This window comes from Scyliorhinus torazame, chromosome 3, assembly GCF_047496885.1.
Source record: "Scyliorhinus torazame isolate Kashiwa2021f chromosome 3, sScyTor2.1, whole genome shotgun sequence".
Taxonomy (NCBI): domain Eukaryota; kingdom Metazoa; phylum Chordata; class Chondrichthyes; order Carcharhiniformes; family Scyliorhinidae; genus Scyliorhinus; species Scyliorhinus torazame.
In genome coordinates, this window is record NC_092709.1 from 210,323,390 (window position 1) to 210,342,547 (window position 19,158).

General features: G+C 45.6%; 1 protein-coding gene across 1 annotated transcript in view; it reads right to left on the reverse strand.

Moving 5' to 3' along the window:
- The window catches only part of LOC140408932 (zeta-sarcoglycan), a 780,044-nt gene that overhangs the window by 45,660 nt on the left and 715,226 nt on the right, over positions 1 to 19,158 (reverse strand). The gene's annotated exons all lie outside the window — the stretch shown is intronic.

Genomic DNA, 19,158 nt, shown 5'->3' on the forward strand with positions numbered 1-19,158 from the left:
TTTCAGTAGGGGATCGTTTTGGGAATAGTGATCATAATTCCGTAAGTTTTCAAATACTCATAGATGCGGACCCTAGAGTGAGGGTGCTTAATTGGGGGAAAGCTAGCTACAACAGAATTCGAATAGAACTGGAGAATGTAGATTGGGAGCAGCTGTTTGAGGGTAAATCCACATTTAATACGTGGGAATCTGTGAGAGACCAGTTGATTATGGTGCAGGAGAGGCACGCCCGGTGATAATGAAGGACAGAAATGGCAAGAGTAGGGAACCATGGATGACAGGGGAAATTATAAGACTATTCAGAAAGAAAAAGAAGCATACATTAGGTCTAGGCAACTAAAAACAGACAAAGCTTTTGAAGAATACAAGGAAAGTAGGAACAAACTCAAACCGGGAGTTAGAAGGGCTAAAAGAGGCCATGAAGTATCATTGGCAAGCAGAGTCAAAGGAAATCCCAAGGCCTTTTATACATATATAAGGAGTAAGAGGGTAGCTAGGGAAAGAATAGGCCCACTCAAGGACAAAGGAGGGAAGTTATGCATGGAATCAGAGTAAGTGGGTGAGATCATTAATGAGTACTTTGCATCGGTATTCACCAAGGAAAGGGAAATGGCGGATGTTGAGGTTAGGGGTGGGTGTATGAATACTCTAGGTCATGTCAGCATAATGAAGGAGGAAGTGTTGGATATCTTAAAATGCATTCAGGTAGACAAGTCCCTTGGGCCGGATGTGATATATCCCAGGTTACTGTGGCAGGCAAGAGAGGAAATATCTGGGGCCTTAACAGATATCTTTGCATCATCATTGACCACAAATGAGGTTCGAGAGGACTAGAGAGACTAGCCAATTTTGTCTCTTTGTTTAAGGGGCGGCACGGTAATACAGTGGTTAGCATTGTTGCTTCACAGCGGCAGGGTCCCAGGTTCGATTCCCGGCTTGGGTCACTGTCTGTGCGGAGTCTGCATGTCCCCCCCTTGTCTGTATAGGTTTCCTCCGGGCGCTCCAGTTTTCTCCGACAAGTCCCGAAATACGTGTTTGTTAGGTGAATTGGACATTCTGAATTCTCCCTCAGTGTACCCAAACAGGCACCGGAATGTGGCGACTAGGGGATTTTCACAGTAACTTCATTGCAGTGTTAATGTAAGCCTACTTGTGACTCTAATAAAGATTATTATTATTTAGAAGGGAAGCAGGTATAATTCAGGTAATTATAGGCCAGTGAGCCTGATGTCAGTGGTGGGAAAGCTGTTGAAGATACTGAGGGACTGGATTTATTCACATGGTTAAGGTGATCAAGAAGGCGTAGGGCATGCTTGCCGTTATCGGCCGGAGCATTGACTACGAGAGTTGGTAGGTCATGTTACAGCTGTTGAACTTTAGTTAGGCTGCATTTGGAATAGTGCATGCAGTTCTGGTCGCCACACTACCAGAAGGACGTGGATGCTTTGATAGAGTGCAAAGAAGGTTTACCATGATGTTGCATGGTCTGGAGGGTGTTAGCTATGAGGAGCCGTTGAATAAACACGGATTGTTTTTGATCGAAAGACGGACGCTGAGGGGAGACCGGATTGAGGTCTACAAATCACGAGAGGTACAGAAGGGTGAATAGTCAGAAGCTTTTTCCCAGGGTGGAAGACTCAATTACAAGGAGGCACAACTCAAGATGAGAGAGGGAAAATTTAGGCCAGAGGTGCGGGGAAAGCTTCTCACACAAAGGGTGGTGGGTACCTGGTGTAGCCACCTGGGTTGGCCACTTCCCGACTTAAAATGGAGGTCAGCAAAGACTACAGGGAAATTCAGCCAACACAGGCAAAAACTAGCAAGTGCAAAAATCCCGTGGATTAGAACTTGCAAAAGCCCAGACAGCACTGAAACTCACAGCCATCTGCATACTAATGAGCGATCCCCTGGAACAATCGAAACATGTAAGGTGAATAAGGCCAAGCCAGACTCCTCGGCACCAGCAGGAGCCAAGACAAAGGAAGGCCAACGGACACACAGGCACCGCCCAGCGATCAGGGAACCACTCCAGTATTGGAGGAATCAATCCAAGTGATCAGAACTTAGTCCAATCGCTTGGAAACAGGTACGGGGTCCTCTCCGAACGGGCGTGAAGCCCCTGGGGGCTATAAAATAAAGTCCCCAAGTTCAATTTGTCCTTCTTGGCAGGGTCACTCAGCAGCGAATCAACCCTTGAGAGTGACCTGCCCAAGCTGCCGCATCAACCAAGTAAGTCTCCAGTCAACGCATGCTACGAGATAGGTGCTCCTAGCTACCAGTCTATACCAGCTTTTGAATCCTGTAGATTCAGATCGAATGAAAGGTCATTTGTTCCACTGACCTGGTGGGCCAATTCCGAAGCTAAGTATAGGCCTGTTAGTGATAGAGATAGTTTATTAAGTAGAATTTATGCATGAGTAGCGACTGACTGTGTATAATAAATGTTTTGATTTGAATCTTACAAATTGGTGTGTTGAGTTATTGATCAGTACTTGAATTTGAACCTCGTGGCGGTAACATAAATATACCTGGCGACTCTAGAGCAAAAGTTATAAAACAGAGCAAATTGAACCAACCAAAAGTTAGCAACACTGGAACGTGTTGCCAGGAGGTGGTGGAGGCAGGCGCGATAGCAAAGTTTAAGATGTATCTTGATAGACACATGAACGGGTGGGGAATGGAAGGATACAGATCGCTTGGGCAATAAGTAGTAGTTCTAAATAAGGAATCTGGATCAGTGCAGGTTTGGTGGGCCTAAAGGCGTGTTCCTGTGCTGTAATGTTCTTAGTTCTTTGAAACCAGGTCCCTGGCACTGTGAGGCAGCAGTTCGAACCACTGTGCCACCCGCATCAATCAAATCTTATGAAATTTTTTCATAATATTAAAGACCTTTATTAGGTCACTTCTCAATGTTCTCTTTTCTGAAGGAAAGAGCCCCAGTGTGTCCACGATTTAATGATAGATTTAACCTCTAATTTCCAGTATCATCTGAATAAATCTTTTTGAATAGGTTGAATATTGAAATTTTCCTCATATACACAATGAGTTTCTTTACAAATTCAGTTTCTTTCTTTCCCCCTGCTTCTGTGCACAGCTCGAAGAAATATGGGGGATGAGGCAACCTTCTTCTTTGAAACACAATAATGTAGTCAATTGTATGAAGACAGCCCTCATCAGAGAAAACAATTACTGCAGGGTGCAGCCATTTTTTACAATGGATTTTATAAAGACATTACAAATTCTAGCTAGGGGAAAAACCAATTGAATGCAATTATGTCTTAAATTTTATCTCTATAACATGCCACAGAAGTAGTGATAAATGTGGAACAAAGCAATTTACTACACGGGAAAGGCAAATAACATGAACTCTTTAGCATTCTACTGAGTTATAGTCGTGAAGAAGGATTCCAATACAGAATTAAATAGAAAGGGAGACTTTAATTGAATGAAATTCGACCCAGAAGCAATTTGTATTATTGTGTCCATTGTATACTTAATGCCACTATGGAAATTAAAGATGATAGGATTTTGACCCCCACCTCCACTTACATTTCGACAATGGCATCAAATATGAAGCCACACACTGGAATACAAATTGGCTATTGCAAGACATTTCATTCCATTAAATTGTCTCTTTCTACTTAGTGAGATCTCCCTCTACTGTTTGTGCTCTATCTCTGGGTTAGCCGCAAAGTATGGAAGTGCCCAGACTCTGGATTCTTAAAAACACAATGAGAGGTTTTATTGAGAGGTGTTGCTCATAAAATCTAAGAAGGAGAACTGAAAGTCTGTGCAAAACACGCTGCCAATGTCACTACAGATCACATAATGGTTCACCAGCAGGGACGTATTCTCTGATATATAACACCCCTGCCCCTTTATTTATTTTGTACAATGACAACAACTTAACAGACCCACATCTTATGCATTATCTCTATACTTTTATATACAACTCAATAAGACAGTCTCTCAGGTGGACGTCTATTCCATTTTGGTTGAATTTCCCATTCTGGAACCTGGCAATTTGAGACCTTGGAAGTGTCTTCTTTTCTTTTAGTAGTTTGGTACTTCCTGGGAAGATACTCCAGTATCTGTCTCTATAAGTATTGGAAAGTCCTCATAAACAGTTTCTGAACTGGGCCGGGGTTCTCCCCTACCCGGCGGGGCGGGGGGTCTCGGCGGGAGGGAGTGGCGTGAACCACTCCGGCATCGGGCCGCCCCAAAGGTGTGGATTTCTCTGCACCTTTAGGGGCCAAGCCCTCACCTTGAGGGGCTAGGCCCACGCCAGAGTGGTTGGCGCGCTGCCGGCCGGCGGGAAAGGCCTTTGGCGGAAGGCCGCGCCCGCGCGGGAGTATCAGCGGCTGCTGACATCATCCCCACGCATGCACGGGGGGGGTCACTTCCGCATCGGCCATCGCGAAGGCTATGGCCGAGGCGGAAGGAAAAGAGTGCCCCCACGGCATAGGCCCGCCCGCGGATCGTGGGCCCCAATCGCGGGCCAGGCCACCGTGGGGGCACCCCCTGGGGCCAGATCGCCCCGTGGCCCCCTCAGGACCCTGGAGCCCGCCGGTAAGGTAGGTGGTTTGATTCACACTGGCGGGACTGGCATGACAGCAGCGGGACTTCGGCCCATCGCGATTTTCCAGCCTTGTGTTTCAGGTCAATTACCTTTCATCAGAGCTGAAGAAAGATAGATGGGTGATAGGTTTTAAACCAGTGGAAGGGGGGAGGAGGCAGGAAGAACAAAAGGAAAGATCTGTGATCGGGAGGAGGGAAAGGGAGATTAAATAACGAATGGTTTTGTGGTACAAAAGCCAAAGACAGAGTACAGTAAAGAAACAAAAGATGTATCCAGGTGAGGTGTCAATGGGTACATAACAGCCATCTGAATGCAACATGAAGGGAGAAAGAAAGGTGAAACATGATGAACCAGCAAACAGGAACACCAGGAATCTTTGGTGTCAATTCTTCTTGGGTGATCAATGCACAACCTAATCAATGTTGCTGATCAGGCCTCATTAAAACATGAGCGGTGAGCTGCCAAAGTAATTTGACCACTGACAGACAGCTCACAAGGTGGGATAAAGGTGGGAAGGAATCTGCCATGGGGTAAAATTAGCAGTGTAAAATTTAATGGGGGAAGACAATCATAGAGCGAAGGCAGATCAGCAAGCTTCTGGCAGCAGATGGGACATTTGTTTGTTGATGCAACAGGTGCTTTTGTTAAAAGAATGCTTTCTGATGCGACCATCAACTCACATGAGACGGAGAGTTGAAGTGAACAGTGGTTTTAATCAGCTAGAACTGTGCCTGCCTGCGACTACTCTGTACTGAGTGCTGCCTACAGGCTGCAGCTCTATATACCTCCCCCGAGGGCGCGGAGCCCACAAGGGCATCATCATAATACAATGCAATGTAATGCAATTACAATGGTGAATGGTAGCAGTAATACATTCACCACACTATCAAAGTGGCCTGCAGTGGTCCCCTAAAGAACTGCTTGTTAGGATGCTCTGTATTGACTCTCTTGCACAGCATGATGGGAATGGGATGGTTGGTATTGCAGGGAGGTATTAGTCTCATTACTTTCCTGTTCTCACTGAAACAACTCAAAACAAGACCAAAATCAGCCCTATTATATATTGTGATGTGTGGATGCTAGTGTTGACTGGGGAGAGCGCAGTAAGAAGTCTAACAACACCAGGTTAAAGTCCAACAGGTTTGTCTCGAATGACTAGCTTTCGGAGCACAGCGTCTTTCTCAGGGGAATGGACTTTAACCTGGTGATGTAAGACTTCTTATTACATATTGTATCCTCTTTCCTAAATTGAATTAGGTTAGATTTGATATTTTTTAAAAACAATGATATGGGCCCATTTTTCACTTTGCAGAATGAAGATGCACAGCGTTAGCAGAACTCCAGGCTCTGCAAGCCCAACCTTTAAAAAGACTGCCTGTAGTTTTGATTTTCATTCCAGGGTGAGGGCTGGATTAGAAATTGTTCCCGCCATCCATTGAACGAATGTGGATGCTGCTGGGTATGGAGGTGGGCTGGGCAGAAGGTCTGCCTCTGTGCTCCAGGATTTTGTTGAATTTAATTTTAAAAATTATTAAGACAAAAAAATGCTCTCCAGATCTCACCTCTCAATTCCCTCACCCCCTCAACACACTCCCCATGTTGCATCCATACCGACCTATGCCACTTCTTGCCCCAGATCTACACCCCCCCATGGTCCCTTACACCTCTCTACCAATCCATGGCCCCTCTGGCAAACCCCACGGCCCCTCATACACCTATGCTACCCCTAGGCCTCCATTCATGGGCTTTTAGAGTCCGTGGGTGGAATTTATCGACAACCTCACCGTGTGTTTTTCAGTGGGGGAGGTCCATTGACAGCACCCCTTGCCACTGGGAAACCCGTGCGCCGGAGGGGGACTGGAATTTCCCACCGGCGTGAGCAGCCGGTAAATCCCACCCTGTATGTTAATTGAGTGTCAACTCATGCCAACACATTGTCCCCACCCACAACCCTTTGCCCTTACGCCCTCCATGTCAACTCACCTAGTGTCCACCATAGGCAAACCTTAGGACCCAGGCTGATGACATAAAAGTTATGTGTCTATTGATGATGTCACTTTTAAACGTAAAACACCCTTATTCTTAAATAAACACTCAATACATAGAAATTCCTCCAACTAGTATCTTATTAAAACACAGATTTCTATTCTATAACCATTTGGAGCCCAGTCACCAGTGGTGTACCACAGGGATCAGTGCTGGGTCCTCTGCTATTTGTGATTTTTATCAATGACTTGGATGATGGTGTTGAAGGTTGGGTTAGTAAATTTGCTGATGACACCAAGATTGGTGGAGTAGTGGTTAATGTGCAAGGCTGTTGTAGGCTGCAAAGAGACATTGATAGGATGCAGAGCTGGCCTGAAAAGTGGCAGATGGAGTTTAACCCTAATAAGTGTGAGGTGATTCATTTTGGCAGGACAAATATGAATGCGGATTACAGGGTTAACGGCAGGGTTCTGAAGAATGTGGAGAAGCAGAGAGATCTCTGAGTTCATGTCCATAGATTTCTGAAAGTTGCCACCCAAGTGGATAGAGCTGTGAAGAAAGCCTATAGTGTGTGAGCATTTATGAACAGGGGGATTGAGTTTAAGAACCGTGAGGTTATGCTGCAACTGTACAAGACCTTGGTTCGACCACATTTGGAGTATTGTGTGCAGTTCTGGTCACCTCATTATAGGAAGGATGTGGAAGCATTGGAAAGTGTGCAAAGGAGATTTACCAGGATGCTGCCTGGATTGGAGGGTAGGTCTTATGAGGAAAGGTTGAGGGAGCTAGGGCTTTTCTCATTGGAGCGAAGGAGGATGAGAGGTGGCTTAATTGAGGTGTATAAGATGATGAGAGGGATAGATAGAGTGGACGTTCAGTGGCTTTTTCCTCGGGTGGATGTAGCTGTTACAAGGGGGCATAACTATAAGGCTCATGGTGGAAGATATAGGAGGGATGTCAGAGGTAGGTTCTTTACTCAGACAGTGGTTAGGGCGTGGAACGCACTCCCAGCTATGGTAGTGGAGTCGGACACTTTAGGAACTTTCAAGCAGTTATTGGATAGGCATATGGCGTGCACTAGAATGATTGGGAGTAGGTTGATTTCAGACTAGTTTGGCACAACATCGTGGGCCGAAGGGCCTGTACTGTGCTGTACTGTTCTATGTTCTATGTTTATAATCAAACTACCCACTTAACAGGCAACCCAGTGTGTGGTATTCATTTATAAAATCAGTCATTGCAACACAATCCTGTGATGGTAACCCTCAGGCTTCTGTCAATAAACAGGATGAAATATCAAGCACTGACTTTTTTAAAACTCTTATATTGAAAAGAAATCTAAAGCCCAAAATTAAATCCTTGACAGTTTTGACAGTTCACTGTTTTACTTACAAACATGTTTACCGTTAACAGTGCCTTACCTCTCCCAGAAATGTCATGGGACCATGCCCAAATGGGTACCCCAGTCATCGAAAAAAAACACCAAATTCAGAACAGCTCTCACTGGTCTAATCTGCGCATTTCCGTTTTCACATTTGTGGCTGAAAAAATTCCCACTTCTGTGAAAACAACTGATGATTTAATTGGCTGGCTGCCTCCATAAAATATGCATGCATGAACCCTGGCTTGACTTTAGTCCCACCCCCGTGAAAATAGGAAATGCTTTGTTCTGGGGCGAGACAGGCTTTCAGCCATTTCTGCTATTTTCGCCACCACAGAGCAAAAACCTGGCACATGGGCTTAATCATGGTCACATTACACATATCTAAATTGTGTACATGTATGATGTTTCTCCTCTTCCTTTCCCTCATGTTTGTATGTTTGTAATGCACCTCCTTGTGGTGAAATTGTTAGTCCTTTTCTTCACCTCGGAGATTCTGCTACTGTGCCTTTTTAAAAATTAATTTACAGGATGTGGGCTTCACTGGCTAGGCCAGCATTTTTTGCCCATCTCTATGTGACCTTGAGAAGGAGATGGTGAGCTGCCTTCTTGAACTGCTGCAGTCCATTTTGTATAGGTAGACTCATAGTGCTGCTAGGGATTGAATTCCATGATTTTGACAGTGACAGTGAAGGAACGGCGAAAGATTTCAAAGTCAAGATGGTGAGTGACTTGGAGGGGAACTTCCAGGTGGGTGGTGGTGTTCCCATGTGTCTGCTGCCATTGTCCTTCTAGATGTTAGTGGTTGTGGGTTTAGACGATGCTACCTAAGGCAGTGTTCTTCACATTTTGTTTCCCGGAACCCGTTTTTACCAACCGGCCATCATTCGGGTCCCACGCCGGCCAACCTCTAGGACCCACGCTGGCCGACCTTCGTGACCCAAGCCGGCTGACCTTCGTGAACCACCATTTTCTCTCACCTTTAATGCAACATGTGAGCCTGCTTGGTCCTCACAATCTCACTCCAATCAGGTTCGCAGGAGGAAAGGGCTGTGTGCATATTGGATGCAGAGTTCAACCAATTCCTTTGCGCTGTCTTCATCTTTGTGAGGACGGAAATTCCAACCTCACACATGTAGGTCAATATGAAGGGCAAAAGCAACAAAATGCTTGGTTTACTGAGCAATGGATACTCCTCTGAGACGCTACTCCAGAATGCTGACAGCCTCATTGACTTGTGGCGTGTTTATAATGTGCTGTCATATTTGAGGCACAGAAGTTCAGTTTCTTCATTTGGAGTCAGTTGCAAGTTAATAATTGACTCTGGGGTCTCAAAGTGTTTTGCACCCACCTCTTTTCTTTCAAAATCTGAAACTTCTCCTCTGGAAGGTAACGACGAAAACTGTTGATGAGCGCAACCAGATGCAACTGAATAAGGTTTGCCAGTCTATTGACAGTTCCCTTACTAACACTGTTTTCTTCAATGTGTTGTAACAATGTGGGGAACATGTAGTTTTGGCTTTGCACTCGCACTTGCCAAACTTTCAATGACTTTTGGAAAGCATCGATTTCTTCACAGTGCCAAAAGCAATCATCATCCTTCCCTTGCAATTTGAGGTTCAATTCATTTAGAATTGAAAATATGTCTGCAAGGTAAGACATAGTTCGCATCCACGTTTCATCAGCAAATGAATCAGCCTTAGGGGACAATTTCCCAAGGAAAAAGTTTAGTGAGTATGCTGCGTTTAATGAAATTTACAACTTTCGCAATTCCTTTCAACACCACTTCAAGATTGGATGGAATTCCTTTTGACGCTAATGCTGCATGGTGAATAAAACAATTATTCCAAACCGCTCAGGACACGCCCAGCCATCAAGGCACCCGCCCCTTTATTGGCTCAAATCGAAGGCAGTAATCGAAGCCTGCCGAATTATTGGGTCCAAAGCTAAGGACTGCCCAAAAGAGAGCAAAACCCCCAAAGGATAAAGAGAGACACTGCCATGTGTTCAATCTCTTTTGGCCCTGGCACACCGGCACTCTTCGGCCCGGCCTATACCTGAAGCCAACTGCAGCACCACAGCCAGAAGCAAGTTCAAGATCAACAATCGCTACCAGACGAATGAGCCCAACAGAACCAAAGTTACTTCTCCAGACCCAGCCACTCCAGATCCGAACAAAGACCTTGTTCCTCTGCCAAAGCCGGGTGCCCAAAGTTAAGTACAGGTTGTTGTAATATTAGGTATAATTTAGCTTGTGGTGCTTTTATGTTGCATGTGTGAGTTAATCTTGTGTGTAAATAAACTATTATTGAACTTGAATTAACTGTCTGGTTGTTGGGTCTTTGATCAATATCCGATTGAACCTTGTGGTGGTATCATTTGATACCTGGCGACTCTGAAAGTAATATCCTCATTAATAACAGTCAGACTAATATCTGACTAAAGTAGATACCCAGACTTGGCAACATTATTGGTGACGCTGGTGGGATAGAATTCCACTCATTAAAAGAGCAACTTTATTGGCATCTCCGGTGCAAATTGGCAACAGTTATTGGCGACCTCTGCCAGGACTCGACCTAGAAGTGATTTTGTCACTCTGAGAGAACCCACAAAACGGTGAATTAGAAACCCAATTGGAAAAGTGAAAGAAACCGCAAGTGTAAGACCCGTATTGATCAAACCTCCAAGGTTCGGAAGTGTGTAGTAATTTGCATGCGTACTAACAGGGGTATAAGGTAAACTCATTAGATTTTGTCGCGTAAAAGCTATTGGAAGTTTTGTGAACCGGAAAATAGCTTAGGCCATACCCACTGTTTGCATTGCCACCCTATTCCCCCCTGTCCCAAATTTAAGATACAGAAAGGAGATACTAGTATAAGGCAATGGAACGTCTTATGAACCCGAGGTCGCAGCGACCAATAGAGCAGAGCAGTGTCCCATATGGGAAGAGGAACTAAGGAAATACTTAAAAGGGAAAGGATGGCCCCTTTGGTCTGAGTTTTGTGCGAATGAAGAGTCAGGTCCTGGTAGTATAGGACAAACTTGGTGGGACAGCCTAACCGAGATACACAAGAAGAGTTTAGGAAAAGTTTGTAAGCCGATGGCAATCGTGTCCTGTCTGGCACAATTGCGACGCACAGAGGAAGTCGTGAGGATGCTCCGCAGACAGCTTATCATAGAATTTACAGTGCAGAAGGAGGCCATTCGGCCCATCGAGTCTGCACCGGCACTTGGAAAGAGCACCCTACCCAAGGTCAACACTTCCACCCTATCCCCATAACCCAATAACCCCACCCAACACTAAGGGCAATTTATCATGGCCAATCCACCTAACCGGCACATCTTTGGACTGTGGGAGGAAACCGGAGCACCCGGAGGAAACCCACGCACACACGGGGAGGATGTACAGACTCCGCACAGACAGAGACCCAAGCCGGAATCAAAACTGGGTCCCTGGAGCTGTGAATCAATTGTGCTATCCACAATGCTACCGTGCTGCCCTGTAGAGAAAGAGGAGAAGAGTGAGGGAAACGTTAGCAAGTGTGAAAAAGTTAATGTGCAACTCTGAGAGCAGCGCAGCAAAAGACAAGGAGATGGCTTATGTCAAACGGGCACACCAATCTTGTTTAGTTCACCTAAGCAGCTTTCAGACACAATACGATAAGGCCTACCAAGATACACAACACGCAGTCTTGGTAAGAGAACAACAGGTAGAACAGTTCAAGAAGCAATGCGCAGACTTGAAGGCAGCTTTACGAGCACCCCACAGTTCCCCAACGGAACAAAGGCAACGTTCAGCAGACCACATCAAATGCAGGCAGCAAATTTCAAGTTTACAGTCACTGCTTTCAGTGCAAAATGGTTTCACAGACATCTTTGGACCAAATGTAGACCAGGAAGATGGCCACGATTGGCAGGAACTCAATGAAACTGCCCATAGATATGTAGAAGACACTGAGAATCAGAATAGAGCTCCCAGGCCCCGAAAAGGAAAGCACCCGCACCACCAACTGCACAGGCAGCACACACACCCATGAATCCAGTCACCACGCAACGCAAGTCACCGATTGACGATGAACCCGATTTTGTGTACACCACCCCACTAACCATCACACAATTGAGAGATGCCTGCACCAAAATTGAACCATTCCAATCCACAGCAGACCCGCACCATTTCTTTGAGCGAGTAAGACAACAGACAGTTATGTACGGTCTGAATGAACCGGAGGAAGTGAGCTAATAGTAATGAGCCTTGACCCATCCGTTAGTTCAGCATTACCCGATGCACAGAATGTAGGAGGAGGAAGCTTCCAGGAGATGAAGGCAGCTATTTTAGATGCAACTGGTTATAACAGAGGAGATCCCGTAGAAGGTCTAAATCGCTGCAGACAAAAGAAGGGAGAGCATCCGACTGCATACTGCATACGGTAACTTCCTGTTTTCCACTTTTCTCCCCCCAAAGTGACGTCAGAGGGAAGCTGTGATCTGATTGGTTGATAGCAAATCTGCCCCAAATTTAAAAAAAACACAGCTAAACTCGTAAACTTAAATTAAACTAATTAATTAATTAGAGATGGCTGGTCAGGTGATGTCCTTGACCTGCTTGATGTGGGAGCTGGCAGATCCCATTGCGAGCTGCAGCGACCACATCTGCAGTAAGTGTTGGCTGCTCGAAGGGCTCGGGCTCAGAGTTGATGAGCTGGAGTCTGAGCTTCAAACACTGAGGCACATCCGGGAGGGGGAGACTTACCTGGACACTTTGTTTCAGGAGGCAGTCACACCTGTCAGAGTAAGTAGTTTAAATCCTGACAGTGGTCAGGGACAGCAGGGTGTGACTGCAAGTCAGGCAGGTAAAGGGAACCAGCAGTCAGGAACTCAGGAGCCTCAGCCCTTGACCCTGTCCAACAGGTATGAGGCACTTGCTCCCTGTGTGGATGGCGAACAGGGCTGCAGGAAGGATGAGTCAGCTGACCATCAGCACCATGGTTCAGCAGGCCATTCAAGGGGAGGGAGTAAATAGGCAAGTTGTAGTTGTAGGGGATTCTATTATCAGGAGGATAGATACTATCCTTTGTGAGCAGGATAAAGAGTCCCGCATGGTATGTTGCCTGCCCGGTGCTAGGGAGCGGGACATCTCTGACCGGCTTGAAAGGATACTGGAGAGGGAGGGGGAGGATCCAGTTGTTGTGGTCCATGTCGGTACCAACAACATAGGCAAGTCTAGAAAAGAGGACCTGTTTAGAGATGAGAAAGAGCTAGGATTCAAATTAAAAAACAGGTCTTCAAGGGTCATAATCTCCGGATTACTGACCGAGCCACGTGCAAATTGGCATAGGGAGGCAAGAATAAGGGAAGTTAACACGTGGCTGAAAGAGTGGTGTGGGAAAGAGGGGTTCCTTTTCATGAGACACTGGCATCAGTTTTGGGACAGGGGGGACCTATACCGTTGGGATGGTTTCCACCTGAACCGAGCTGGTACCAGGGTTCTGGCGAAAAGAGTAAGTAGGGTGGTCAATAGGACTTTAAACTAGAGATTGGGGGGGAAGGGAAAGTCAGGGAACCAAGAGGTGAAGTAATCAGTGGGAAGCGTAGCTGCTTAGGAATACAAAAAAGCACGAAAAGACAGAACTCAGGAGAGGTTACGATAGTCCCCATCTCACAAAATATGACACAGTGTATGGAAAGGCTCAGTAAACCAAGGTCCACCACACTAAGAAAACAAAAAGGGACGGTCAATAGAAAATTAAAGGTGCTATATTTAAATGCGTGCAGTGTACGGAACAAGGTAGATGAGCTTGGGGCCCAGATTGTGACTGGCAGGTATGATGTGGTAGGCATCACAGAGACGTGGTTGCAGGGGGTTCAGGACTGGCATTTAAACATCCAGGGATTCACAACCTATCAACAAGACAGAGAGGTGGGCAGAGGGGGAGGGGTTGCCTTGTTAATTAGGAATGACATTAAATCAATAGCACTAAACGACATAGGGTCAGATGATGTGGAGTCTGTGTGGGTAGAATTGAGGAACCACAAAGGCAAAAAAACCATAATGGGAGTTATGTACAGGCCTCCTAACAGTGGTCAGGACCAGGGGCACAAAATGCACCACGAAATAGAAAGGGCATGTCAGAAAGGCAAGGTCACAGTGATCATGGGGGACTTCAATATGCAGGTGGACTGGGTAAATAATGCTGCCAGTGGACCCAAGGAAAGGGAATTCATTGAATGTTTACAGGAGGGCTTTTTGGAACAGCTTGTGATGGAGCCCACGAGGGAACAGGCCATTCTGGACTTTGTGTTATGTAATGAGCCAGACTCGATAAAAGATCTTAAAGTAAGGGAACACTTAGGAGGCAGTGATCATAATTTGGTAGAATTCAGTCTGCAATTTGAAAGAAAGAAGGTAGAATCAGATGTAAAGGTGTTACAGTTAAATAAAGGTAACTACAGGCGCATGAGGGAGGAACTGACAAAAATCGACTGGGAGCAGAGCCTAGTGGGAAAGACAGTAGAACAGCAATGGCAGGAGTTTTGGGAGTAATTGAGGATACAGTACAGATGTTCATCCCAAAGAAAAGAAAGGTTATCAGAGTGGGGATTAGGCAGCCATGGCTGACAAAGGAAGTCAGGGAATGCATCAAAGCAAAAGAGAAAGCCTATAATGTGGCAAAGAGTAGTGGGAAGTCAGAAGATTGGGAAGGCTACAAAAACAAACAGAGGATAACAAAGAGAGAAATAAGGAAGGAGAGGATCAAATATGAAGGTAGGCTAGCCAGTAACATTAGGAATGATCGTAAAAGTTTCTTTAAATACATTAAAAACAAACGGGAGGCAAAAGTAGACATTGGGCCGCTCCAAAATGATGCTGGTAATCTAGTGATGGGAGACAAGGAAATAGCTGAGGAACTAAATAAGTACTTTGCGTCAGTCTTCACAGTAGAAGATATGAGTAATATCCCAACAATTCAGGAGAGTCAGGGGGCAGAGTTGAATATGGTAGCCATCACAAAGGAGAAAGTGCTAGAGAAACTAAGAGGTCTAAAAATTGATAAATCTCCAGGCCCAGATGGGCTACATCCTAGAGTTCTAAAGGAGATAGCTGAAGAAGTAGTGGAGGCGTTATGATCTTTCAAAAGTCACTGGAGTCAGGGAAAGTCCCAGAGGATTGGAAAATCGCTGTTGTAAACCGCCTGTTCAAGAAGGGAACAAGAAAAAAATGGAAAATTATAGGCCAATTAGCCTAACCTCGGTTGTTGGCAAGATTCTAGAATCCATCGTTAAGGATGAGATTTCGAAATTCTTGGAAGTGCAGGGTCGGATTAGGACAAGTCAGCATGGATTTAGTAATGGGAGGTCGTGCCTGACAAACCTGTTAGAGTTCTTTGAAGAGATAACAAATAGGTTAGACCAAGGAGAGCCAATGGATGTTATCTATCTTGACTTCCAAAAGGCCTTTGATAAGGTGCCTCACGGGAGACTGCTGAGTAAAATAAGGGCCCATGGTATTCAAGGCAAGGTACTAACATGGATTGATGATTGGCTGTCAGGCAGAAGGCAGAGAGTTGGGATAAAAGGTTCTTTTTCAGAATGGCAACCGGTGACGAGTGGTGTCCCGCAGGGTTCAGTGTTGGGGCCACAGCTGTTCTCTTTATATATTAACGATCTAGATGACGGGACTGGGGGCATTCTGGCTAAGTTTGCCGATGATACAAAGATTGGTGGAGGGGCTGGTAGTATTGAGGAGGTGGGGAAGCTGCAGAAAGATTTAGACAGTTTAGGAGAGTGGTCCAAGAAATGGCTGATGAAATTCAACGTGGGCAAGTGCGAGGTCTTGCACTTTGGAAAAAAGAATCGAGGCATGGACTATTTTCTAAACAGTGACAAAATTCATAATGCTGAAGTGCAAAGGGACTTGGGAGTCCTAGTCCAGGATTCTCTAAAGGTAAACTTGCAGGTTGAGTCTGTAATTAAGAAAGCAAATGCAACGTTGTCATTTATCTCAAGAGGTTTGGAATATAAAAGCAGGGATGTACTTCTGAAGCTTTATAAAGCACTAGTTAGGCCCCATTTAGAATACTGTGAGCAATTTTGGGCCCCACACCTCAGGAAGGACATACTGGCACTGGAGCGGGTCCAGCGCAGATTCACACGGATGATCATAAAATCATAGAAGTTTACAGCATGGAAACAGGCCCTTCGGCCCAACCAGTCCATGCCGCCCAGTTTTTACCATTAAGCTAGTCCCAGTTGCCCGCACTTGGCCCATAACCCTCTATACCCATCTTACCCATGTAACTATCGAAATGCTTTTTAAAAGACACAATTGTACCCGCCTCTACTACTACCTCTGGCAGCACATTCCAGACACTCACTACCCTCTGAGTGAAGAAATTGCCCCTCTGGGCCCTTCTGAATCTCTCCCCTCTCACCTTAAACCTATGCCCTCTAGTTTTAGACTCCCCTACCTTTGGGAAAAGATGTTGACTATCTACCTTATCTATGCCCCTCATTATTTTCTAGACCTCTATAAGATCACCCCTAAGCCTCCTACGCTCCAAGGAAAAAAGTCCCAGTCTATCCAGCCTCTCCTTATAACTCAAACCATCAAGTCCCGGCAACATCCCAGTAAATCTTTTCTGCACTCTTTCCAGTTTAATAATATCCTTCCTATAATATTCCTGGATGATCCCAGGAATGGTAGGCCTAACATACGATGAACGTCTGAGGATCCTGGGATTATATTCATTGGAGTTTAGGAGGTTGAGGGGAGATCTAATAGAAACTTACAAGATAATGAATGGCTTAGATAGGGTGGACGTAGGGAAGTTGTTTCCATTAGCAGGGGAGACTAGGACCTGGGGGCACAGCCTTAGAATAAAAGGGAATCACTTTAGAACAGAGATGAGGAGAAATGTCTTCAGCCAGAGAGTGATGGGTCTGTGGAATTCATTGCCACAGAGGATGGTGGAGGCCGGGACGTTGAGTGTCTTTAAGACAGAAGTTGATAAATTCTTGATTTCTCGAGGAATTAAGGGCTATGGAGAGAGAGCGGGTAAATGGAGTTGAAATCAGCCATGATTGAATGGTGGAGTGGACTCGATGGGCCGAATGGCCTTACTTCCGCTCCTATGTCTTATGGTCATACGCAGGATGCCTTTGGATACACTTTAAAGCAGTATTTGGAGATTTAGTCCGCGCACACTGAAATGTCGAAAACACAACAAAATGGACCTGTATTTTAGTCTCCGACGCCACAGAAGCAGGTCAAAAAGCCTGTGCGAATTATGACCCCTCAGACGCCACACATAATGAAGTGTGGGTTCTGAAGAGACTTTCTAGAGCTTGAGAGCAAGCGAACGCCCCACATAGGAACAATGTCAGGCCTATACACAGTGTTAGCGCCCGCCCAGACAATTCTGCCATAAATAGCATAGATTGACGGTGTTTGGACTCCCCAACTTGGGTCTGTGATACACTCTGGGACAAATAAGTTAGTACAGTAACACTCTGGGACAAGATAGGTAGACCAGTAGTCAGAGGCACAGTCTGGGGACACCTATAGAGTTCCTTTGGGACACAAGAGGGTCCCGCACCACTTTAAACTCCTCCACAATGTTTCAGCGCGATAAATGGCCCACTACAGACAATATCACTCTTAGCGGATTTACAGGACATATCCAGCAGGGATATATTACGGCCCCCGTAGATATTCAAATCGGAAACGTTAATACCAAGCACCCCATTGTTTTATAGATTTGCCCCGAACAGCAGAACACATTTTAGGGATCGACTTCATGAGTTCACAAAACCTTTCCTTTGACCCCGTGAATAAGTCTGTTTGGAAAATGGCTAGAACAGCGAGAGCCCCCGCCATACTCACAGTAGGAGACTACGAACATAGAATCTGCTCAGTAGGCGACTATTGGTTTGATCCGCAAGCCATTAGTACAGATAAGATGATTAGAGAGGCCCTAAGAAAACATAAAGCATCCTTCGCCCAGCACAAGCACGATTGTGGAAAAGTTCTGGGAACAATCACCACTACAGATCCCGATCCCAAGCCCCAGAAACAATACGGCTTCCCACAGCAAGCCGAGGGAGAAATTGCAAAAGTAATTCAAAGTTTACTAGACCAAGGTGTAATTCGGCCCGTAGCCTCAACAAACAATGCCCCAATTTGGCCCGTAAGGAAACCAGGCGGTTCATGGAGACTGACTATCGATTCCAGAGAACTCAATAAAGTAACTCCATTAGCAGCCCCCACCGTTGCCACGAGTCCCGAGACAATGCTAAAGCAGGGACTACAATCAAGGTATTTTACGGTACTGGACATTAGCCATGGCTTCTGGTCCATTTCATTAGATAAGAATTGCCAATACAAATTCACCTTCATGTTCCAAGGACAGCAATATACGTGGACATGCCTTCCGCAAGGTTTCCACAACTCTCCCTCCATTTTCCACCGGCAATTGGCAAATGGATTATCCAAATTTTCCCGACCCGAATGCCTCATTCAGTATGTGGACGACTTGCTCCTACAAACTGATACCTAGGAAGAGCACATTTCGCTTCTTTCCGAATTATTAGGTCTCCTACACTCAATTGGATGCAAAGTTAACCCGAAAAAGGCCCAAATCCTAAAAGAAAAGGTATTTTATTTAGGCACAGTCATCACACACGGAAAAATAGAGATAGAGCAAAAACGGATTGATTCAATTCTTAAATTGCCCTTGCCCCATAATGTCACTGCACTCCAGTCATTTTTAGGACTGTTTGGCTACTGTAGGAACCACATAGACGGTTTTGTCACCAAGGCAGCCCCACTCTCCGAGCTTCCACAGCATACGGATGCCATTGATGCATTAAAATGCACCCTAGGTACATCCCCCGCTTTGCAGGTACCAGACCCACACTCCCCATACACCATAGAAGTAGTGACCACCGACCGAACCCTATCGGCCATACTACTCCAAGAAAGGCATGATCGTTTAGGACCCGTAGCCTATACCTCACGAGTTTTGGAACCAGTGGAGAAAGGATTTTCAGCCTGCAAAAGGCTCACAGTCTTTTGGGCTGTTCAGTACTTCGCATACATCACAAGCCTCAACCCCGTAACGATTTTAACCGAGCACATCCCAATGTAACTACTGTTAGGTGATAGGTTAAAGGACGGTTCAGTTAGCCAGATTAGAGCAGCGCGCTGGACTCTACT